This window comes from Mustela nigripes, chromosome 12 (genome assembly GCF_022355385.1).
Source record: "Mustela nigripes isolate SB6536 chromosome 12, MUSNIG.SB6536, whole genome shotgun sequence".
NCBI lineage: Eukaryota > Metazoa > Chordata > Mammalia > Carnivora > Mustelidae > Mustela > Mustela nigripes.
The window spans coordinates 85,744,122-85,769,104 of NC_081568.1; the positions used below are offsets into that span (position 1 = coordinate 85,744,122).

The window sequence follows — 24,983 nt, forward strand, 5'->3', positions numbered from 1 at the left end:
TTACCCCAAAGATACAGATGTTGTGCAAAGAAGGGCCATCTGTACCCCAATGTTTATAGCAGCAATGGCCACGGTCGCCAGACTGTGGAAAGAACCAAGATGCCCTTCAACGGACGAATGGATAAGGAAGATGTGGTCCATATACACTATGGAATATTATGCCTCCATCAGAAAGGATGAATACCCAACTTTTGTAACAACATGGACGGGACTGGAAGAGATTATGCTGAATGAAATAAGTCAAGCAGAGAGAGTCAATTATCACATGGCTTCACTTATTTGTGGAGCATAACAAATATCATGGAGGACAAGGGGTGTTAGAGAGGAGAAGGGAGTTGGGGTAAATTGGAAGGGGAGGTGAATCATGAGAGACTGTGGACTCTGAAAAACAATCTGAGGGGATTGAAGTGGCGGGGGTCTGGGAGGTTGGGGTACAGGTGGTGGGTATTATAGAGGGCACGGATTGCATGGAGCACTGAGTGTGGTGAAAAAATAATGAATACTGTTTTTCTGAAAATAAATAAATTGAAAAAATTTAAAAAAAAAAAAAGAAAAAAGAAAATACCTATACAATTCTGGAGTGTGGTTGCTGAGCAGAAGGCGTACCAGAATGGAGACTCTTGACCGAGGATCAAATGTTATGTGCTGAAATGTCATTTTCATTTAAAAAATTGTTCTACTCTCTTTGTATGTCATATGGTAGATGATAGCAACCGTGACTGTGGAGAGGGGTAGTTGCAGAAGAAGTTTAGGAAGATGAGATGGGAAGAACCCAGAAATCTCAATGACATACCTGACCTTGTTGATTTGGAACCAGTACCCCATCACCCAATCACCCAATTACCACAGCTGGTAGGCAGTGGAAATGCCAGGAGCCCCAGGAACATAGCCCCAGGAAGAGAGTCCTGGTATCTGGCATTCGAGATAGCCTCAGGCAAAAGGGAACTAGGGCAGATATTGCTAGCATCTATGAGTTAGGTATTTCCAATGAGGACATTGTTGTGCCACATACCACTGGGGGTCCCCCACCTGTCCTGTGGCTTAGTTGGCAAGAATTCTTTTTTTAAATATTTTTAGATCTCTTTCAGCACATACAGCCATGCTCCAATCCCATATTTACAATGAAGTTTCAAGAGAGGAGCTAGTAGCTCACATTCCAAAACTGGGCCCCCAGATTTTGAATAAACATCTCATTGCATGGATCCAAGAATTCATGTTTATACTTTAACTTCTCATTTTTATGTGAATTTTTTTTATTATGTTGTATTTTTAAAACCCTCATTCTTGGGGCACCTGGGTGGCTCAGTGGGTTAAAGCCTCTGCCTTTGGCTCGGGTCATGATCACAGAGTCCTGGGATCAAGCCCCAGATCGGGCTCTCTGCTCAGCGGGGAGCCTGCTTCCTCCTCAATCTCTCTACCTGCATCTCTGCCTACTTGTGATCTCTGTCCATTAAATAAATAAATAAAATCTTAAAAAAAAGAAAAACCCTCATTCTTACTACTCAGAAGTAGAAATGCTCATTCTGTTGATTCTGGTAAGATTTTTGTTGGTGCTAGTTTGGATAGTAAGAAGGAACACCTGGGGTAAGGAATATACAAGGTCTTTTGTGTTGTGTACAGAAAATATTTAAGAGGCACTGTAACAAAGTTTCTCCATATTCCCTACTGATCTATTTATCAGCAATTCCTGTGGTATTAATAATATGTGCAAGTAATTCCACTTTACAGATGGAAAAATGAGGCACCCAAGGTTTAGCTAACTTAGTTAAATCAGTGGACAAATACAAGATTTGAATACCCTCAACCTGATGTGTTTTCTTCTAGGCCAGTGTTTCTGGGAGATTTCAGCATTCAGGTTCATATTCCACCTCTCTATCCTCCACCAACCTTGCACCATACCCCCCAACCAAAAATAAATAAATAAATAAAAATACAGGCCATTTTTTATCCATATTGTTGTTAATATCAGGAAGTTAATGAGAACAGTGATAATGACAATGAATACTGAGTAAATACCAGCAACAAGAAAGAAAGAAAATAAGTTTACTATAAATGTTTTTCCATGGTGGTTTTTAGTTACAAAAATATATTTTAAACATGTACTTTGTCATTTTTTTAAAATAAATTTTGGATACTGATTCACTTGCCCATTTTACCCTACCCAGCAATATGCTGATATCACCTATAATTAATGATTGGAAGCAGAACTCTTATCTTCTTCCAATTTGATTGTTGGGTCTATATTTGTATTATAGAAAGTGCTCATAATTTAATAGTATTTTTTTAAATGTGCTACTTTGAATTGATCTGTGACCCCAGTTGCCTTGTTTTCCTTGTCTTTGTTCTATAAGAAGAGCTTCTGTTGGATCCTGATTTACAGAACTAAATATACTCTGATAGAAGCATAGCCCAAACCCCAATGCTATTAAGGCTCATTCAATTATAGGTAGAAATGAAATTAAGAAGCTTCCTGCAGTACAGAGAGCATTCATTTTAGGTGAACCATTTTATTAGAATGGTGGCAGTTTCTACTATTGTTTATTTCTACCTTTGTCAATGGACCCTCCATCTCTTGCTCAGGTGATCAGCTCATTATGGATACTTGAATTATTGATAATAACTACTTGGCACTTAATTAGGGCACTGTGCTAATGAGGCCAAATTGCAGCTGTGTGTCTGTGGCTGTGAATGGTTTCACTCCATTTGTCCCAACCTCAACTCACTATCTTGCATCATGCTTTCCACCAAGTTCACAAAGGGGACTCAGCAAGCAAATGAAAAGCTGACTCAATAAAAAAACCAACAATGCTGTCAAATAACTTCCAAAATGTTTATTCTATAATAGGGAATCAAAAGCATGATCTAAAATTAGTATGTAATTCTTATTATGTCTTGAATTTGTACAAGGCATTTCAACTAATGGAAACCAAAGTACTACTGAAGTTACTTCAAATTATCTTAAATACTCAGTGTGTATAAGGTTCATAGAACCTTATGCTAGCCATGATAAGTGACATAAAAAAATGAATAAGGCCTGGTCCATACTTTATTATACCCTAAAAGAGAGGTGGGAAGATAATTATAATGTGTATGTCATTATTAAACTGTATGTTGAAGATAATGTTCTAAGAACTGTATATTACCTTATTTTCTCCCCAATCTCCCCAATCACTGAGGTAGATGTTGTATCCCCATATTACTAACAAAGAAACTGAGGCTCAGGAAGTGGGAGTTACCAAAAGATATTAAGTGCCTGAGGTATAATTAACTCATGCCTCTTTGATATCAAAACCTGCAGTCTTTTTTTTAAATTAATTTCTCTTCAGCATAACAGAATTCATCATTTATGCACCACACCCAGTGCTCCATGCCATACGTGCCCTCCATAAAACCCACCAGTTAGAATGGCCAAAATTAGCAAGACAGGAAACGTGTGTTGGAGAGGATGTGGAGAAAGGGGAACCCTCTTACACTGTTGGTGGGAATGCAAGTTGGTGCAGCCTCTTTGGAGAACAGTGTGGAGATTCCTTAAGAAACTAAAAACAGAGCTTTCCTATGACCCTGCCACTGCACTCCTGGGTATTTACCCCAAAGATACAGATGTAGTGAAAAGAAGGGCCATCTGTACCCCAATGTTTATAGCAGCAATGGCCACGGTCGCCAAACTGTGGAAAGAACCAAGATGCCCTTCAATGGATGAATAGATAAGGAAGATGTGGTCCATATACACTATGGAGTATTATGCCTCCATCAGAAAGGATGAATACCCAACCTTTGTATCAACATGGACGGGACTGGAAGAGATTATGCTGAGTGAAATAAGTCAAGCAGAGAGAGTCAATTATCACATGGTTTCACTTATTTGTGGAGCATAACAAATAACATGGAGAACATAGGGAGATGGAGAGGAGAAGGGAGTTGAGGGAAATTGGAAGGTGAGATGAACCATGAGAGACTATAGACTCTGAGCCAGGTGGTGAGCTGCAGTATTACATGTGTTCACAAACCACTTTTTCAGCTAACATCCTCAGGAGGCACCGACCTGAGGCTTTACAGAACATGAAGAGTTAGTACTAGACCTTCTAAAACCAGAATCTTACCCTAGATAGAATTAAGGAAATAGAGTCTCAACTGGCTATTACAATGATGTTTAAAGGACTCACAAATAATTTCATTACTCCATACTTAGTTTTGGGATTCCCTCAGATGTGATCCTGCACATACACACTGACAGATTGAACCTGGTCCCCTAAATCTCTCAGTCATTACTAAGGGCATTCAAAGGGTCATGTCTGGAGCTTGAATCAGAAACAAGTATATGCAAATATGCAATTGAAGAAGTGCTTTTTTTGTAACAGAGAACTGGGTGTTTGACTTCTGTTACAAAGACAATACTACATGCTCACTACACCATTTTTTGTGAGCACACAGAATGGATTTCCCAACTTTCTCTGAAGATTGGCTGGGAACTGGTGGAACAGAGATGAAAGTACTGAAGCCACGTGTTACACTGGTCATCAAAAACATCTCCCTTGATAATCCAGCATTCTCTTTCCACTTCATGGTTACCTGGGAAACCATGTGTCTAGATAACACAGTCAAATGAAGAAAGTTCTATAAGATCCTTGAGTTATAGCCCCAATGCAAGCTGCCAAGAAAAACTACCTGACCTGAGTTAGTCTCATGGGAGCAAGAAATAAATCTGTATTCCATTAAACCAATGAGATTTGGTGGATTATATTACCAAAACATTGCTTAATCTATCCTAACTGATATGGACCCTTAGTGAAAGCTCCAGGACTCTAAGTATATATCAAGAGCTTTTGCCCCCCAAGAATATCACTGTGTTTGATATTTAGGATAACAAACAATGGGCTAGGGACTATGGGAGACAAGGAGTTGTGTCACCCTTGGTGCCAGAATGAAAGGGACTATACCACAAAGGACTGCCAAGAACTACCTGTGTGTGTTGAGCAGGTCCAGGAGAGGGCATGTAAGACTGGATTCTGAGCTACTACATAAAATTAGGTAGTGAAGAGTATGTGGTCTTGGGATTCTTCTTCTGAGATGTAGGATTTCACACCTTGGAGAAGACCTTAGGAAATGGTAAAGTCACTACTATGATAGCTCCCAGAAGTATGGAAAAAGGATTGACATGCCAAATAAAGATGAAATGCCAGAACTACCATGACAGATGGTGGACAAAGGGATTAAAAGGCTCAGGAAGGTGACCTACTGGAATGGATATACTGCTTATGGCCAGATGACCCATTAGAATATTATGTTCCACAGAAAAGCCCAAAAGACAAACCATTTGTAAAGCCATAAGGTATACACCAGGGAGAAGGACAAAAATAAAAAAACAAAAAAAGTGTTGGCTCCTCTTCATAGGTCAGGGATGACCAGGGTAGGAGATACCATTATAGAATTGGGCTGACGGACAGCAAAGAAAATAATAGGGCTCCAGAACATACAGCCCGAACTGCCAGAACCCAGCAGTTTACAGTCATTGCAGGAATCAGCAAAACTGAGATGGCAGTCTAGGGTGCCTAACTCAGAGCACAGTATCCAAAGGAGCAAAATAATAAATGGCAGACAAAAGTACTATTCTACTTGTACCAGCAGAAAATTAAGGACAGATAGCTGGGAGCTGGAGGGCACTCACTCCAATAAAATGTCACACTTCTTGCCCAGTTTCTGGACCCAAGCCAGTTTTCAGATCTAAACCCAAAGACTGAAGATGTGGACAAGTTCATAGGAGAAAGGACCATGCTACACCATCAACAAGAAGACAAACCTCGTAAACCTCTTGAGGTTCTGGAGACAACATACCCACATGCAAGGATACTTTTCCATCCCACATACTGATAAAAAAGGCTGCCAGATTTCTGGGTGGCCTAGATGGTAAAGGGATCTATAGCAGATTCAGGCTGTGGTATAGGCAGCCCTGCCACTAAGGCCATATAGGGTGTAGACACTGTGGTGTTGGAACTATCAGTAATAGGAGAAGATGCCATCTGAGTTGATGGAAAGTCTCTACTACTCTACTACTACTACAGAGAATTACAGGTTTTAGTCCTGTCTCAGGGTCTGTTTCCAGAGAACCCAATCTATGGTCAGGGTAAATGGAATGCTTACAACCTTGCCATGCCATGAGGATGCATTACAGAAAGAAATATGAAAAAAAAAACAAACTTCATGATAAGCATACATTGAGTATATCTCTGTTTCTGTATTTAAAAAAGGAAGTTACACCCCAAACAAGCAAGTCATTATTTCCCCCTGAAAAACTTTTTGAAGAGTATTGCCAAGATTCACTCCATGTACCTTCCAAAGGAGAAGGCCACTGTTCTTCCAAAGTCACAAAAGACCCAACACTCAAGTAGCAGGGCCAAAGCCTGATCCTGATAGACATCAAAGAATGTTGGAAACTGAAAGGATTTTGTGGTTTTTATTCTCATTGGTAAACCCTGACATCATACTATGGAAGCTCCAAATGTCTAATAGTCATTTTGCTACCTTCCTTTGTGACTACAGCAAGGAACCTAAGAAGTCCGCTGAGGTCGTCTATGAAAGGTTTCTTCTGATTTAAAAACAACGACAACACACACACACACACACACACACACACACACACACACAAAACCTTACAAGGAAGTACACTATCGATGCCTAAAACCATGGCAACCATCTGCAACCATCACGAGAGACATTAAACTAAAGATGACAGCATGATAAGACAAAAGAGTCTATGTCCTTAGTTATAACACTGAGCTGCTGAACCAATTCATGAAATAATCTTAACTCCAGAATTTTAATTTTGACATTATACATCCCTTATTTTTAAACCTTATGATTTTTAAACCTTATGATTTTCAGACAAAAGTCCTCTCTTTAGGCATCATCTAATCCAGTAATTTTGTTTCACAGATAAACTGAGATTCCAAATGAGTGAGTAACTTGCTCAACACTAGCGGTGATTAACTGAAAGAGCAACAGCTCAAATGTTGCTGTCCTGATTCTTGGACTAGAGCACTCTATCCCAACCCTTGGAGAACATTCTAGCTGGAATCAAAAGGAAATAGGAAGACCAAAGAGAGAGGCCTGGTAGGCTCTGAAGGGAACAATCTCAGGTACTCCGGGAGAAAAGGGTTTGGGATAGAAAGTACAGACTGAAGGGACAGGATTCCAGTCAATTTTGAGTGATTTCCCTGTCTTGTTCCTGACCTCACAGCCCACCCTTGTGTCCCCAGAAAGCCAATTAAAAATAAGCACTGACCATGTAACTGTCCTAAATACATAAAAATAACATTACTGTACATGACCAAAAGTGAACCAGATTCTCTGAATTTTTTTCCAACTTCCAAAAATAGTTAGGACTTTCTGCCAAAGAGAGTGGAGCTTGAATTCCCATGAAAAAAAAAAAAAAATCAATCCATGGCATTTGCTCCAGTGTAGAAAGAATTAAGTACACACTCAAGAATGGAATTCTCCATGCTCTCTCACCCCACAAGCCTGTTTTCTGAAAATAAAGGGGAAAAAAGCAACAACCAAGACATAATTTAAAAAAAAAAAAAAAAGGCATGAGACTTGGAATCAAGAAAGCTAGATTCTAAACTTCAGTAAACATTTGCCATTCTTTGTAGTGACCTTCCTTTACAGGTTTAAGGGTTCTCTTGTCTTAAGACACAGAACCTCAGGTGCCTGGGTGGCACAGTGGGTAAGCCTCTGCCTTTGGCTCGGGGTCATGATCCCAGGGTCCTGGGATCAAGGCCCGTATCGGGCTCTCTGCTCAGCAGGGAACCTGCTTCCTCCTCTCTCTCTGCCTGCCTCTCTGCCTACTTGTGATCTCTGTCTGCCAAATAAATAAATAAAATCTTAAAAAAAAAAAAAAGACACAGAACCTATCTCACACTATATAAGTTTCAAAGACCAGATAGTCATTATCCCAGCCTCCCTTGCAGCTAGAATTTGGGTACATGTTGGCTCCCCTGTGATGACTTATTTGATGTGTCAACTTACTGGGCCACAGCCTGCCAGATATTTGGTTAAATAATATTCTGGGATGGGGCACCTGGGTGGCTCAGTTGGTTAAGCGGCTGCCTTCAGCTCGGGTCATGATTCCAACGTCCTGGGATCGAGTCCCACATCGGGCTCCCTGCTCAGCAGAGAGTCTGCTTCTCTCTCTCAACCTCTGCCTGCCACTCTGCTTACTTGTGCCCTCTATCTCTCTGTCAAATAAAGAAAATCTTTTTAAAAAAAATATATTCTGGGTATGTAGTGTGCCTGTGGGGGTGTTTCTGCATGAGATTAGCATTTCAATCCATTAACTAAATAAAGCAGATTGCCCTCTCCAATATGGGTGGGTCTTGTCCAATCCACGGAAGGCTTGAATAAAACAAAAAGGCAGAGGAGAAAAAATTTCTTCTTTCTCCCTGACCTTCCTCAAATTGAGACATCTGTCTTCTCCCAGCTGAGACATCTGTCTTCTCTCTACCTTCAGGCTCAGAGCAGAACTCATACTACTGACTTTCCTGGTTCTTAGGACTCTGAGTTGGAATGAGATTATACCACCAGCATTCTTGGGTCTCTAGACTTGCCACCAGCAGATCTTTTTTTTTTTTAAGTTTTTTTTTTTTAAGATGTTTTTTATTCATTTATTTGACAGAGAGAGATCACAAGTAAGCATAGAGACAGGCAGACAGGGAGTGGGGGAAGCAGGCTCCCTGCCGAGCAGAGAGCCCAATGCGGGCCTGGATCTCAGGACCCTGAGATCATGACCTGAGCCGAAGGCAGAGGCTTAACCCACTGAGCCACCCAGGTGCCCCCAACAGCACATCTTGAGACTCCTCAGCCTCTATAATTATATGAAACATTCCTTATAATAAACCTCATTCCTTATAATCTAATTCCCTACAATAAATCATATATATCCTACCAGTTCTGTTTCTCTGAAAAATCCAGACTAATACATCCACCAATCAAAAGTGCCATCCCTAGACTTTGAACAGGAAGAAGAATCCAGAAAGAGGGGTTGGTGAAGAGAAAGGGAGGGAAAAGAGAGAGTTGATTAGACCCTCCTATTTGAGATCTGACCAGGAATCACAGGAAACAATCCTGAGGCTTTAACAAAAAAACTGTACAATGTGGGGAGCTTTTATTTTATCTCTCTGTTGAGGCACTGAATATCATTGATTCACAAGTCAGTCTTTGGCTCTTGTCCAGATTGCAAGATCCATGAAAAAAGAAATCTACACTGGCCTATTCATCACTGTAACCTTGCACCCACCTCAGTACCTGGAACCACTAGCTACTTAAAACTATTTGTTGAATGAGGTCATTTTTGTAAAGGAACATATTGGCCATTACTTGCAAATAGGACCATTTTATTTGGAGATTTTTTTTTTATACGGCTCAAATCACTGTAGGAACTTTGGGGAAACCCCAGGCTAACAGAAGCATAATAATAACCAAAAAGGTCTGGATTTGGACTTCAGGTTTGACTGCAGTTGGCAGAAGCCACAACATTGAACATTTCTCTAACAATGAAGAATCTAGCAATTGGCACTTTGGCTGGGATGGTGATAACCTTCAACCATATAAATTCTCATTCCCCATGCCAAGATGAGCTGGGATACAGAGTAATAAGACCTGCCTGGACCATCTCCGACTAGACAATTTCAACAGTGGCTCAACTCACATTGTGGTCTTGTTACATCTTGCTGTTGCTACTAAAGGGTGAAAGGGAGCTCAAAGGAGCAAGCAGATTCCCCCTTTATAATCTGCCTTGCAATCTAATCTCTAAGTCTAATTATTTTCTTGATGTGTTTATTATATTACAAAACACTTTTAGTTCAAAATGTAACAGAAGCTTACAGTTAAATGTATATAAAAATGGAAAATGCAGTTTCTTTCGTCAGAATCTTATTTCTTCAGGCCATTGTCTGGGTGTGGCAGTGCATAGGATGGGGCACAGAAACTCACAGTCACTTAACTGGAACAGAGATTTCTCTGGGCTGATCCTGGGATACCCTAATGAGCTGCAGAGGTACCACTTACAAGCAGGTATTAGGTGCTGGTCACTAAGTTCTTTACATGCACTAGCTCAGGTAATCTTCACAAATCCCAGTAAGTATGTTGCCATCATTTTACCCATTTTACAGATGAGACAAAGCAGGCACAGAGAAATGAGTTATTTACACAAGTTCACACAGCTAGGATAGGAAGAAATGGGATTCAGACCCAAGCATCTGGCTCTGGTCTATGCCCTTAACTACTACATAAGTGAACACTAATGGAAAAACCCAGTAACTCCTGCCACAGACAACATGGTGCTCACTGCCACAAGATGAGCCAGGGCTAAGAATTAGTAAGTGAGGAACAGGCTGAGGAGCAAAGAACAAGTTTAAGGCCTTTTTTAAAAAACCCACAAAAGTCACCTTCAGTGCTGTTTATTTACTGCTTATAAAAAGGATATGTTCATAGGAGAAAAATGTGCTCAGCGGGGAGCTTGCTTCCCCCCTTCTCTGCCTACCTCTCTGACTACTTGTGATCTCTGTCAAATAAATAAATAAAATCTTTAAAAAAAAAATGAAAATGTCATGTCAGTTTGAGTCTTTTATATCCATCCATAGATCTTGCTCATTCATCTGTGCATGTGGCCTACCAATTATTCAGCATACTTTTTGCATTGTGCTGTGTCTGGCTCTGTGGATCAATTAATTGTACAAGTCACATAAACTAACTCAGCTCCGGTTTAGAAAAGGAATTAAAGCACACCTAAGAAATTTCCACTATCTACAATTTTAGGCAAGCTGTTATTAAAAGTGATACAAATGGAGCACAAAGGGTTTTAAGGCCGCAAAACTAGGCTGAGTGATTCTATAATAGACATTTGTGAAAACTCTCAGAATGTGCAATTCCAAGGATGAACCCTAATGTAAACTATGAATTCTGGATGATAAAGATGTGTCAATTGTAGATTCAACGATTGTAACAAATGTGTTATTCTGCTGAGGGATGTTGATAGTGAGGGAAACCATGTCTATTTGAGGGGGGGATAATGTGGAAATCTGTGTATCTTCTGGTCAATTGGGAACCTAAAACTGCTCTAAAACAATAAAATCTATTTAAAACTTAAAAAATTTAAAGTTTGAAAAATTGATACAAAGTTAAAATAACTAATGAATTGTGTTTATGGTGTGCCACATATAGTTCCAAGAAGCTATACGAATTAACTCCTCAATACAACCAAATAGATAAGATTATCCTTTAAATCCCCTTTTTATAGATGAGAGAGCCAAGGCGCAGAAAAACTATGTAAGTTACCAAAACTCACAGCTATTAAATGGTAGAGGCAGACTTTGAATCTGAGCAGTGAGCTCCAGAAGGTCCTAATCACTACTGTCCCCTGATTTCATGAAGACTTGAGATAGCTAAGGATGGTGGGATTGCTTCAGTGGAGGATGGGGTGAAAGGAAGAGCGGAGCTCTAGAGTGGTATTAGCAGGACAGAGGAACATTTGAAGCAGATGGAGAAGTCCTCAAGTTTCTTGTTCCTCAAGTATTTCAGAGCCTCCCAATACCTTGTGGGAGCATTTCTACCAGTGCAGAAAGCTAGATTTCTGATCCTTGGGTGGAGGGTTCACACCAAGCAAAATGAAAACCATTTCCAGAAAGAGTCATAGTGGACTTAGGACCACTGTAAGATAAGACTACAGATATACTGTATATTTAGGCCAGAGTTGAGTATCTCTGTCTCAGTCAACTTGTCCTGTGCCTCTGTCTTTCTTCCCCTCACAGCCCTATCTCAAATCTCTTCTCAGTGACAGCTTGTCCTTGCCCCTCCAGGGCTGCCCCAGGACAATACGCTGCCAGCATCCCCGACCCTTTTTCCTGGCACCTCTGTTCAGGCTGTGGTTTGGCCCTGGAGGTCTACACTGGCCAGGGACAGCCCGAGATGAACTACAGATAATGAGAAAGTTCCGTGTTTGCCTGAGGCATGACAAGTCATTCAACAGAACCTCATACTAGTTAATACTCCATCCCAGCTGTGCCCTCACTGTATATTTAGCGCTGCTAAGGAGAGCCAATCTTGATAGGTCTGCTTCTCTCCCTCATCCTCATTTAGGGGCATTACTAAGACTTCTTTCTGACATAAATTTATTTTTCTGTGTAATTCTGTAAGTATTCAACCACTTCACAAGTTTGCCTTAAACTGTACCAAACTATATTTAAATACATTTTCAAAAGTCATCTGTGGTAGCTTAACAGCAAAGTGACTGGCATCAATTCCTACCCTCCCTGCAGGTACCTGCCACTCTTATTCCATCAGGAGGTGTAATCTAGGCTAGCTGTTACTGCTTTCAATAACAGAATATGGTAGAAGTGACATTGTACCAGCTCTGGGTCCTGGCCTTGAAGGGACTGATAGCTTTCCTTCCTATTTGTGGAGCCCTGAGTGACATGGAAGAAATCTAAGCCACTTCACTGGGGAAAGGCCATGTGGAACAGCATAGAAATACCAGACATGCATGAAGAAGCCCTGTTAAATGTCCAGCCCACTAAAGCCCTCAGATAACACTAGCCCCTGCCTCCACCTGACTGCATGAGATCAGAAACTAGAACTGCCAAGTTCAGCTCATTCAACCCATGGAATCGTGAATGTCAATAATGTTTTAAGTCTCTCAGTTTGGGATCAGTCTATTCCATAGCAACAGATAACTAAATTATGATCATTCAATCAGTAATTCTGTGAATCCAGAAAAAATTCTGAAATATCGACAAGATTCATGAACAAAGATGTTTAGTATATCATTGATGCTCGCTATAAAAAAAAGAAAAGAAAATACAATAGTCAAGTAAACTGTATATATGACTTATTATGTAGCCATTCAATGCCTAAGAAGTTTTTCATATCATAAAATGCGTAAAACATATGTATCCAAAAAAAGATTAAGGAGAGAAAAGAAACTGAGTTCCCCAAGCTATACATACCCTATGATCACATAATAGACATAGAGAGAAGGATGACTGAAAGTAAACTGGCCAAAACATTAGCATTTTTAACTGAGTAGTGGATATGGAATAATTGTTATTTTCTTCCTTATACTTCTCTGGATTTTCCAAATTTTCTAGAATGGACTTTTTTTTTTATTTTTCTGATCATAAAAGTACCATGTGCCTATTTTAAGGAAAAAAAATTCAAAAATTCATAAAAATAAGGCAGTATCAACCCAAGCCCACCTTGTAGAAGATAACCACTGTCAACATTTTGGCATTAACATTTAGGATTTACTTTCCTCTGTACATTTCCATGTGTAAATGCATTTTTAAATAGTCAACAATACTGTACATGCTGCCTTATATTCTGATTTTTGTACCTGTTTTATACAAGAAAATAAATCTTAAAACATAAGATCAGTATTATTTTTCTCAGGACTTCTCATGCCTTTTCATCACTCTTCTTACATATAGGTTTTCAAATATGTGCAGATACACATAAATAATGTAACCACAGGAACATAACACACCATGCCCAAAAATAGCAGTGTAAAAAGTGTGCCATTAAGGAGTAATTTATATATGAGGAAAACCGATATTTAGCAGCCCAGAGAAAATGGCTTCTTGGTTCTCCCTTTTCCCTTAGAGTTGCCTTGGAAGACCTTGAAACTAACACTGACCCATGGCAAGTAAGGCCTATTTAGCAAAGAGGTTACAAGCAGAGCTATGCTCAGCCAGCCTGCCCAAGTTAGAATTCTTCTTCCTCCTCCTCAGGCTGGCTCTTGGACCTTGGGCAAATGATTTGACTTTGGCAAACCTTCATTTCCCTATCGAAAAACACAGGCAATTCTATGAATGACCTCAAAGGGTTCCTGGAAAGATTGAACTGAGCAGTCCATGTGAGGTGCTCAGCATAGTCAGTTATTATCTACTTGGTGGTGATATACGTTTGATCTGGCTTAAACCCCACCAAGGCAAACAGCATTTAGTCCTTCCACTATTTCGCCAACATTAAGAAAAAGAAAAAAAAAAATCAAAAGGCAGAAGACATTACACATTATAAAGTATACATATAATAAAATAATGTGCCACAGGGTCGCCTGGGTGACTCACTTGTTTAAGCATCCAACTCTTGATTTTGGCTCAGGTCATGATCTCAGGGTTGTGAGATCAAGCCCCATGTCAGCCTTCTTGTTCAGCATGGAGTCTGCTTGAGAGTCTTTCTCTACTTCTCTCTCTGCCCCTCCCCCTGCACATGTGCAACACATGTGCATGCACAGGTGCACTTGTGCTCTCTCTCTAAAATAAGTAGATATGTTTTTTAAAAATAAATGGAAAGAAAGGTTATCATTTAGGTTTTTATACATTTTGTTAGGCATTAGATATCATAATAGCAACAAGAGGAGAAGGGAAGGAAGAGAGCAGCTACAATTTTTGCATGCTTTCCATACGTCAAGTAGCATAGTCTGGGCAGGTAAAGAACTAAATGCTCATTACAAGTATTTTTGCCCCCATTTTACAAATGGGGAAACTGAGTCTTAAGGAAATTAAACCACCTAAGAACACACACCTGAACCCAGAGTATTTGATTCCAAACCTCTCAGCTCAACTGCAAGGATACTCTTCCCAACAACTGCACAAAGTAGGCATTAGTTGGAGTGTTACCCAAGGTTAACACCTAAAAATCATTCCATGCTGAAATTTATATGATCTTTTCTAGAATAGAAAAACCTGGAATAAAAAACCCCTCTAAACTGATGTTAGTTCCCTGATCAGAAGCTGATTTCATGGCTGCACACTAAAATTACATGGACAGGATTTTTTTTTTTTTTTTTTTTTTTTTTTTTTTGGAGAGAAAGAGAGCAGGGAGGAGGAGTAGAGGGAGAAGGAGAGAGAGAATCCCAAGCAGGTTCCACACTCAACCCATGGCCCAACAGGGGGCTTGATCTCAAGACCCTGAAATCATGACCTGAGCTGAAATCAAGAGTCAAATGTTTACACAACTGAGCCACCTAGGCGCCCCTAGACAGGACTTTAAATAAAGCAAACACCCCTAGAGAGATTCTAATGTACTGTGTCTGGGTGACCCCAAGTTCACCTCAACCCAACTAAGCCAGCATGGAGAAGAACTGCACTAAATAAATGGCACTAAGAACACTCATGGCACCTGAACGGATTCTCAAGTGTTTTCCCCATCCCCTCAGCATCCCAGGATTCTTACTCCATCCAGAAGCACCTACAGTTCTTGCCCTAGGTCTGCTCTTCTGTCTCTTTCAGTCATTCTCTGCTCTGTCGCCTTAAGCCACTTCCCTGAATGTTCCACACATACACACACACTCCCTTTGCCCTTCCAAAGTTTCCTAGAAAGCTTTGGTGAAAACATGTGCTATTCGTTTCTTCCAGTGAGTCTGGAGAACCACTCTTTCTGTGGTTTAAAAAAAAAAAAAAGAGAGAGAGAGAGAGGGAAAGACAAGACAAGACAAGATAAAATGATGGCCTTGTCTGAACAACCTGAAACTGATTCCAACCTCTACAGAAAGCTTTTGAAGTTTTGCATCCCAGAAGAATCTTGAGATGTTAAGAAGAATGTAGGAACAGAAACCATGATATTGCTGTACAGTCTCCTCTTGAAAGGACTCTGACTGATTCATGTATACTTCATTATTAATTTACCCTTTGCTGCAGAGATAAAATGCACAGAGACTAAATTTCCAAGAGGCAATATTGGAAAATAAATAAATAAATAAACGTGGGGGGGGGGTGGTTTACCACAGTGTCTCTGGAAAGGAGTTCCAAAAGATACAGAATTAAGAACAAATTGTTTCGGCAACACAAGGTTGATTCTTGTTGAAACTGGTCTCCAAACACACCCACACACACAGACACAGGAAAACAAGGGTTTAACAGTCGTTCAAAAAGTTACTAAATTGAGCACCTGGTGGCTCAGTCTGTTTACCATATGCCTTCTGCTCAGGTCATTATCCCAGGATCCTAGGATCGAGTTCTACATCAGGCTCCTTGCTCAGCAGGGAACCTGATTCTCCCTCTGCCTGTCCCCCTGCTTGTGGTCTCTCTCTCACACTCTCTCTCTCTCTCTCTTTGACAAATAAATAAAATCTTTTAAAAAGTTATTAAATTAAATAAAACTATCTAAACTGGGATAAGTAGTTACTTAAGGATAACATACTGCTTTGAAAAACAAAGTGATTCCAAGAATTGTGTAAACCCAATTTATAAATTATATGACTTACTAACCATAAAGTCACTCAAAATCATGTTCATTGCAATTATTATCATGTTTTAGAAAAGACAATAAAATGAATACAATACTCAGTTTTATAATGATGTAAAATAAATTGAAATCAGAATTAGTTAACAAGGAGGTGGACAAGGTCCATTTTAGCATTTAAATATACTTGTTTAAAACTTCTCCATGGAGGGGCTCTTGTGTGGCTCAGTCAGTTAAGCATCTGCCTTCATCTAAGGTCATGATCTCGGTGTTCTGTGATGGAGGGCTCTCTGCTCAGGGGGAGTCTGCTTCTCCTTTTCCCTCTGCCCCTCTTCCTCCCCCGCCCCTCACCTGTTCCCACACATGCACACACTCTCTCTCTCCCAAAGAAATAAAATCATAAACAAACAAACAAACCAAAAACTTCTCCATGGATACAGATATATCTATATGTATGGAAGGTACACATACACAATTTTTTTCTGGTGATAATGATGAACAGTTATGTTTAGTCTTCATTTCAAGTTTAGTTTAAAACTGTCCAGTTGAGCTTTCCAACTATATACTAGTGACAGTTTCTTTTTAATAAAACAAGGATTACCTGGATAATGAGGATATAGCCTATTTTAATTTTTTTCTGTTTTCTTATGTTAAAAACTGAATATATGCTATTTTAAAATTAAATACCATTACCCATTCTGTTATCAAAACAATTGGGGAAGAGGGCAAAGTCATCATATTAAAGTTAAAGCTGGTTTAAAAAAACATGATTTAAGACATCCTCTAGGAATCAAGATTTTTCCCCATTCATATATTTATTTCACTGTCCATTCACGTTCAGATTTTAGTTCTGTATTATATTCTAGTTTAAAAAAAAAAAAAGTAGTTCTGGGGGAAAAAAAAACCTCTCAAGACGTACCAGAACAGGCAGTTTTTATTTCATTTTGTTTTGTTTCCAACGCTAACAATTATATGGTCTTAGTTTAAGTAGCGCCATGGGAGTGGGGGGGGTATGGGTTGGGGAAAGATCTACATTTTCATGAACTGTACTCAGATTTTGAGTATAGTATGTTGTTCCTTGCAACTATGGGTACTTTTATACTTCCTTGCTCCTCACAAAGTATAATTGTTTCATGTTTTCTATTGTCCAGCCCCCAAAAACCTTGACTGAAGAACCAGCAGTCTGTGCTGGGTTTGAATTCATCATTAGCACCCAGGGTAACCTCAGTCCACAGAATGTAAGAAGACAAGTGAGGCAATGTTTGCGGACTCCAGTGGCTGAACCCGCTCCACAACAGAAGAAATGCCCCAATTGTCCTTCCTAAGCAAAAATTGCCATGATTCCCCATAAACAAGCAGTTGTCCGTTGACTGTTATAAATAGACTTTAATATACAACCAGCTGTCTGAGAAAGAGTTTATAACTGTTGACCAAAGCTACAGTGGGGAAAAGAAATGGGAGGTTTCCACATAGCAGGAGAATGGCTTGTATGCAGTGAGTGAGGGTGAACACAGATCCCCCATTTAAAATATGTTAGCATGCCTGAATTCAAGCTAAAATTAGGGAATAGCACAATGGGCTTCATGTGGGAGTCTTTTCAATAGAGACTGTATTCTTCTCTGATGGGCACCCTTGAATTCAGGATTGTGAAATAAGTAGGAGTCACCAGCAGACATCTTATAAAGTGCTGGTCAAAGGAGATATTTCGGAAGATCTATAGCAAGATGCACCAGTTTGGCTGTGATAAGAACTAACTTCTACCCCTATCTCGTCCCCATTTCCTGTCCTGCTTTTCTTTATCTTTTCCAAAATGACAGTCCTTCTCTGCCTTCTTTCCAATATCTCCGGATAACAATTGTGAAAGTGTTCTGAACAGTTTATTTTAACCAGATCCAATCCCTGGGGCAAGATGCAGTATCAAAAATCTGATGGGCTATGAAAGAGGACAAGGCCCAGAGCAGCCAACCAGGACACATGCCTCTGTACGGCAGCAGGATCCCACCCACAGCTGCTGTGAGTTCTGATCAGCCAGCCAGAGATAAGTAGATGTGGCTGAGCCTGAAGGTAGCTGTGGTACTGTTGCAAAGCTCGGTAAATCTAAACAGGGAAGGACAAACATGCCTTAGACAAATATGGAAACAGAAGGGTGGGGATAGCAGACAGACAAAGGAAAGTAGAATCTAGAGGGGAAGACATATCAGAATGTTTCTCCCTCCTGTAAAATAAGTAGGGATGAAGATATTTTAATATAAAATAATACAGTTTGAACATTTTTAAATGTACACTTTTCCAAATGAATTCCTAATTTGGTCCCCACCCTCTAACAAATTTTAGAGACATCATAAATTTTTAAAAATCACTTAGATTTTAAAAAAATAGGGCTATCATGATTGCTTTTGAATTATCCAGAGCTAGTACCCATCCTATGATCCCTGCTTATCCCGAAATTGACAGGGGTGAGAAAGTTTCTGCTTAGAAACTTTCCTTCTGGTTGAGACACATGTAATTTAACACCAGGTCTTATTTAAGAATTACAAGTTCTATTTTGAAGATTGAAAAACTTTAAACTGAGTAGACAAGAGAATACACCCATAAAGATGTATACCCAGAAGATTTGAAATAGCTGATATCTCATACTACAAACTTGTAAATGATTACTCTTTCCTTGGGAATCACCATTCCTTAATTTCCTTTCATAAAGCAGCACCTCCCTCAGAGTGTAGTAACAGTGCTAAGTGAGTGGGAGAATGCCTTGCACATGGCACTCAGTAGTGTAATATAGCACAAACTAATGTGCTTTCAAACTTGACACTGCTTTCTTTTTCATCCACGGTATCTTTGCACTTTAGTGTTCAGACACAAGTGCACGGCAGTTAACAGCTTGATGAATTTTCAGGAACTGAACATACCCATGGGACCACCACCCAGATCAAGAACATTCCCCATCTTAGTGACCTCCCTTCATTCTCCCCTATTGCCCACCTGTCAGCTAACAGTAACCATTATCCTAACAGTATCAGTTTTGCTTTTTTTAAGATAAATATTTTTAATTGTGGTTATAGACAAAATAAAATTTACCATCTTAACTATTTTTAAGTGTACGGCTCTGTGGCATTAAGTATGTTCACATTGTTGTGTACCATGATCAGCTTCCACCTGCAGAACTCTTTGTCATCCTAAACTGAAACTCTATACCAATTAAACAGTCTCTCCCAAATATGCCCAGCTCTTGTCAACCACCATTATATTTTCTGTCTATGAATTTGACTATTCTAGGTACCTCATATAAGCAGAATAATATATTATTTATGTAGTGTCACCTAAGAGATACATATCCAACATAAGAGAACACAACTCTGGGGCGCCTGGGTGGCTCAGTGGGTTAAGCCGCTGCCTTCGGCTCAGGTCATGATCTCGGGGTCCTGGGATCGAGTCCCACATCGGGCTCTCTGCTCAGCAGGGAGCCTGCTTCCCTCTCTCTCTCTCTGCCTGCCTCTCCATCTACTTGTGATTTCTCTCTGTCAAATAAATAAATAAAATCTTTAAAAAAAAAAAAAGAGAACACAACTCTGGCACCATGGTTAAAGAGTATTATTAATGATAATTTAAAACTCACTATAATTAAGTTAAGCAGTCATTACTCAGAAAGCTTCTTAAATGACAAGGAGAAACTTAAACTTTCTATGAGACCAAAGGCCCAACGCTCAACCAAGGGTCAGCATCCAGCAACATCCTCCATACCCAGAGAGTCCCAGGTTCTCAATTGACACAGACCAGTAACTAATGCCTTCGTGTCCTGCATCCAAGCCAGCCCATGAGAGAGTACTCCAAAGAGGAATGCCAGATGGTGAGGAACTGACATCGTAAGGTGCAGGTCAGCTTTCGGCCAGCCCTAGGCCTATGATACAAAGAAGGACAGGAACAGGGGAATAGGTTGTATCCCAATTAGAGGCCTGCTTAACAACAATATAAGTTTTACCCTCACCTCAAGAGCAAAAAAAAACCACTCATTCCAGCTCCTCTTTTCCCACTTAAGTGACTTGAAGGTGGCGGTGAGCCTGGCCAACACACAATCTAGAGCAGAGCAATATTCAAACATTCCTACAGAACAGGCCCAGCTCCCCCCAGTGAGGGGGATGATGGGATCAGAGCTAGAGGGGTCTCCACCGCATCAAAGACAAGTGTCCAAGGAGGTGATATTCCCATAAATCCATCCATTTTAGAGAAATGGAAACCAGATTTCACCTTCCCTCCCAAGAGCTCTCACCACTACAAGGACTAATCCCAGTCTCTAGCTGGAGTCCTGAGACTTGTGTGGCTAGAGCCAGTGGAAGCCCCCCCAGTATCTCCAAAGCAGGCACACCTTCCTGTCAGGCATGTGTTCAGGTGGTACACACACATCTTCCTTTTGCCATCCTAGACCATCAAGGAGAAAAGTCTGACTTCAGAGACGACACACCTACCTGGAGGAGCCAGGAGCAGTCAGGAGCGGCCCTTATAGGAACAAAGGACAGGAGGGTGGACATCGTCATAGGTACAACCCAAACTTAGGGGCATCAGGGTGGACAAGGTGGTCATTTACATTCCACAACCCCACCAGCTCCATGAATGCTACCAGAAAACATCTGGAACATTCCTTGCCTGACAGGGACCGAAGCAGCAGCTATTGACTAGTGGACCTGTGGGTAAAGCCACGTCATCTGGCAAAAAAGATCTCATTCACATGGGAAGGCGGAATCCAGCTGAGATAATCCAAGGGCTCTACCCAGCAAAAACGCAGGACCAAAAACCCAGAGCCCATCGCTCCACACCAGCCCTTTTTGGGTGGTGCTGCGTCAGAGACCCAAGAGCCGGTGTGCGCACGCGCAGCTGCTGCGCTTGAAAGCCGTGTGTGGGACCCGGGGCTTTGGGAAGAGAGCGACGTGGGCGTCCCACGCTCCTCTTTTCTCACCTGCTTTCTAGCGGGCCGTGGATATCCTTTCTCTGGAGGTAAGAGGCTTTCTATTCAGAATATTCTGAGTGTTGCATGGATAGAAATACCCATTTCACAAGAGAAAGTTGAAACCAAGAAAGCCCTCATGAGCCAGTGTGGGAAACCAATGCGCAACATCAGCTACAGGCCTGCTTATGACCCGGGCAGCCCAGGGCCTGGGTCTTCCACCTTGGAAGAGCCTATCATGCATCCAAGAGCGAGTTCTTGGCCAGCCGCCACATCATAGTCCTGCTGAATGCCTCACAGCAGACCTTGGAATCCTGCATGACCCACGGGGCAATACAGATGGAACCCGTGTAAAACAATCACAGGACTGACATTAGCTCCCACTTTAAAGAAGCAGTAAGCTTCACGATGTCAGGGAAAGGGGAAGCAAGGTTTTGGTTCACTGTGAGGCTGGGCTCTCCTATTCACACACCATCTGCATGGCCTGCCTTATGAAGACCAAGCAGTTCTGCCTGAAGGATACCTTCGATTACATCAAGCAAAGGAGGAGCATGGTCTTGTCCAACTTTGGCTTCATGGGCCAGCAGCTCTTGCGGTATGAGTCTGAGATCCTGCCTTCCACACCCACTCCCCGGCTCCCTCCTGCCAAGGAAAGGCAGCCAGCTCTTCATTCATGGCCCATTTGCAAACACTGAGCTCTAAGATGCAGGGTTCCTACTGCACATTCCCTACCTCAGTGCTGGTTCCAGTCCCTACACATTCAGCAGTCTCAGAGCTCAGCAGAAAACCCACAACTACAGTCACATACTGCAAAAACTGGGCTAGGGGAATTAGCTCGACCCCAACAACTGTGATTTTATTTTTAAACTCAGTTCATGTAATATTGAAACCCTCACTGTCTCCCACTATGAGTGATAGTGAGTAGTCACCAGACCTGCAAACGAACTTCAGACCAACCTTAGGGATGGGTTTTGGGGACTGAAGGAAGGTGAAGCTATTATGAAAGCACAGCTTGTGTTGACTACTGTACTTCCAGACCCAGTGCCTTTTCAAGACTGCAGTTCCCTGTATGCTGACTAGTTCACCTTTTCATTTCAAGCTTAAGGCAATAGATAACCTGTAGAAAAATGGAAAAAGCGGGCATCTGGGTGGCTCAGTGGGTTAAAGCCTCTGCCTTCAGCTCAGGTCATGATCCCAGGGTCCTGGGATCAAGCCCCAGATTGGGCTCTCTGCTCAGCAGGGAGCCTGCTTTCCTTCCTCTCTCTGCCTACCTCTCTGCCTACTTGTGATCTCTGTCTGTCAAATAAATAAATAATATCTTTTAAAAAGAAAAGGCAGTTATGAAGACATTAATTTTAAAGGAAATATAATTTCCACCTTACTTTAACTTTGGCAATCTCAGACTCTGTCTCCATTGCTTCATGGCATAAACTTATCATCATCCAGTCAGGAAAATAACCCAACAGTGTTTGTAGGGACACAGTCTGTGTGCTGATTTCTAATCTCAGATGTTTTTGAGACTCCTTGAGCCCAGTGGAGGCAATTGCTTGAAGTAGTGAGATATTGATCTTTCTGGGTGTCCTGTGTCCTATGTTCTTCCCTGACTTTGGACTTTACACAATTCTTAGTCATACTCAAGACTTTCTTATCATACCTCTCCTCAAACCATCTTTTCTGTCATTTGAAAAAAGTTCTTCAGATCTTATACTTAATCAGGCCTTTGAGGTGGTAGCACCGGGGTGGGGGGGCGGGAAAACAAAAGTACCTACTGTCTAAGTCAGGTGGCACTGAAACAGTCATCCCCCCTGGTTAGTTGTCCTTGTATGTGTTTGTCCCATCTCTTAGAACAAGTGTTTTATTCCCTGACCATAGGGGTTGTCTTCGAGCTGTTTGTTGACTTCTGGAATTTACAGGTATTACTTTTTTGTCTGCAGGTTATTTCTTCAAGGGTAAAAGCAGTAATTCCCTAAAATCCATATGAATGTGAAGAAAAGCAGCATGTAACTGGTTGTGGTTGTTTGTAGTACAAAAAAAAAAAAAAAATAGTAAAAAGAAAAAAAAACAGAGCCAGAAGCACAAAAACAAAGCAAGGGCTACACCCTCCTATTGCCACCACTCCAGTCAGTCTTACTTCCAACGCTGAGCTGCCTTTATCACAGCCTTAAACTATCCTTCTGCACAGATGTGGGCCCTTGTCTAAACCCTACAATGTAGGACTGATCATCAGTCCTAGAAAAATTGAATTTTGGTAAGAGAATCTTATATTCCCAGGGCAATATCAATACCTACTCCTTATAGAGAGTAGAGATACAAGAAGTAATAATACAGAGTGTTTCTTAAACTAAACCCAAAAATGCAAGTATATAATAGTAAACAGATGCACTTATTTGGAAGGTGTACACTGACAGACTGTATCAGTCCAAATGCTGGCAGCAAACACAGATGGGGACAGTTTATAAATTACAAACAATCTAACCAACTTTATATCCTCTAGAGCAGTATGCTTCTTGGACTTCAGCAAACACCAAGAGGATTTGTTGAAACAGATTGCTGGGATGCCTGGGTGGCTCAGTTGGTTAAATGTCTGCCTTTGGTTCAGGTCATAAACCCCAGGTCCTGGGTTCAAGTCCCACACTGGACTCCTTCCTCAGCAGAAACCTGCTTCTTGTTCTGCCTGCCGCTCTCCCTGCTTGTGCGCGCGCGCTCTCGCACTCTCTCTCTCTCTCTGACAAATAAAATCTTAAAAAAAGAAAAAAAATTATTAAAAAACACAGATTGCTAAACTCTCTCCCCAGAGTTTCTGATTCAGAGGTCTTTGGTGAGGTCTTCCATGAGATCCAAAATTTACCTATCTAACATGTTCCCAGGTGATGTTGGTCCTGAGACTACACTTTGAGATCAGCTAGCCCACATTACTTATACCAGGGCTAGTAGAAAAAAGATATTCATTAAGCTTGTATTGATTCATTGATAATAGGCTATTCATTGATAATAGGCTATGCCTTGTGTGTTTTGTAGCTCTCAAATCCTTAAAAAAAGAAGTTCATCAGGTAAAAAGGATGGAATTTATTAAATCTGGACATTATCAAAGGAAGTACCCACATAAAGAAAATAGCATTTGAAATTCATACTCCCAACATTCTTTTGTTTTGTTCAAGAAGAGGAGACATTTGTATCTTCAAAAATTAAGAAACAGTCCTCTTTGTGTTTCCCAATACTTACAGATTGTTATGAATATCATAGGAGTAGTCTGTCAATTAAACAGTCAAGGTAAGTCATACTTCATTAACAAATTTACCAGAAGTTCACAATATTTGTTTTTGGGTTTTTTTTTTTTTGGAGTTTATTTATTTATTTGACAGAGAGCGATCACAAGTAGGCAGGCAGAGGCCACTGAGTCTGACCACTGAGCCACCCAGGTGTCCCAATATTTGTTTTTCTTAAGAGACCAAATCACGGGGCACCTGGGTGGCTCAGTGGGTTAAAGCCTCTGCCTTCAGCTTAGGTCATGATCTCAAGGTCCTAGGATCAAGCCCTGCATCGGGCTCTCTGCTCATCGGGGAGCCTACTTTCTCCTCTCTCTCTGCCTGCCTCTCTGCCTACTTGTGATCTCTGTCTGTCAAATAAATAAATAAAATATTAAAAAAAATAAGACCAAATCACTTTGACACACATACACAATCAAAAGAAGAGAAACTGAGGGTCATTTACTCTCATTAAAAAAATTCAGAGTGCAGGGGCGCCTGGGTGGCTCAGTGGTTTGGGCTGCTGCCTTCAGCTCGGGTCATGATCTCAGGGTCCTGGGATCGAGCCC

General features: G+C 40.9%; 1 long non-coding RNA gene and 1 pseudogene across 1 annotated transcript in view; one reads left to right on the forward strand and one right to left on the reverse strand.

Annotated features, from left to right (window-relative positions):
* LOC132028652 (uncharacterized) overlaps positions 1-24,983 on the reverse strand; it is a 58,670-nt gene that overhangs the window by 16,311 nt on the left and 17,376 nt on the right. The window lies entirely within an intron of this gene.
* On the forward strand, positions 21,224-22,094 carry LOC132028123 (dual specificity protein phosphatase 5-like; annotated as a pseudogene).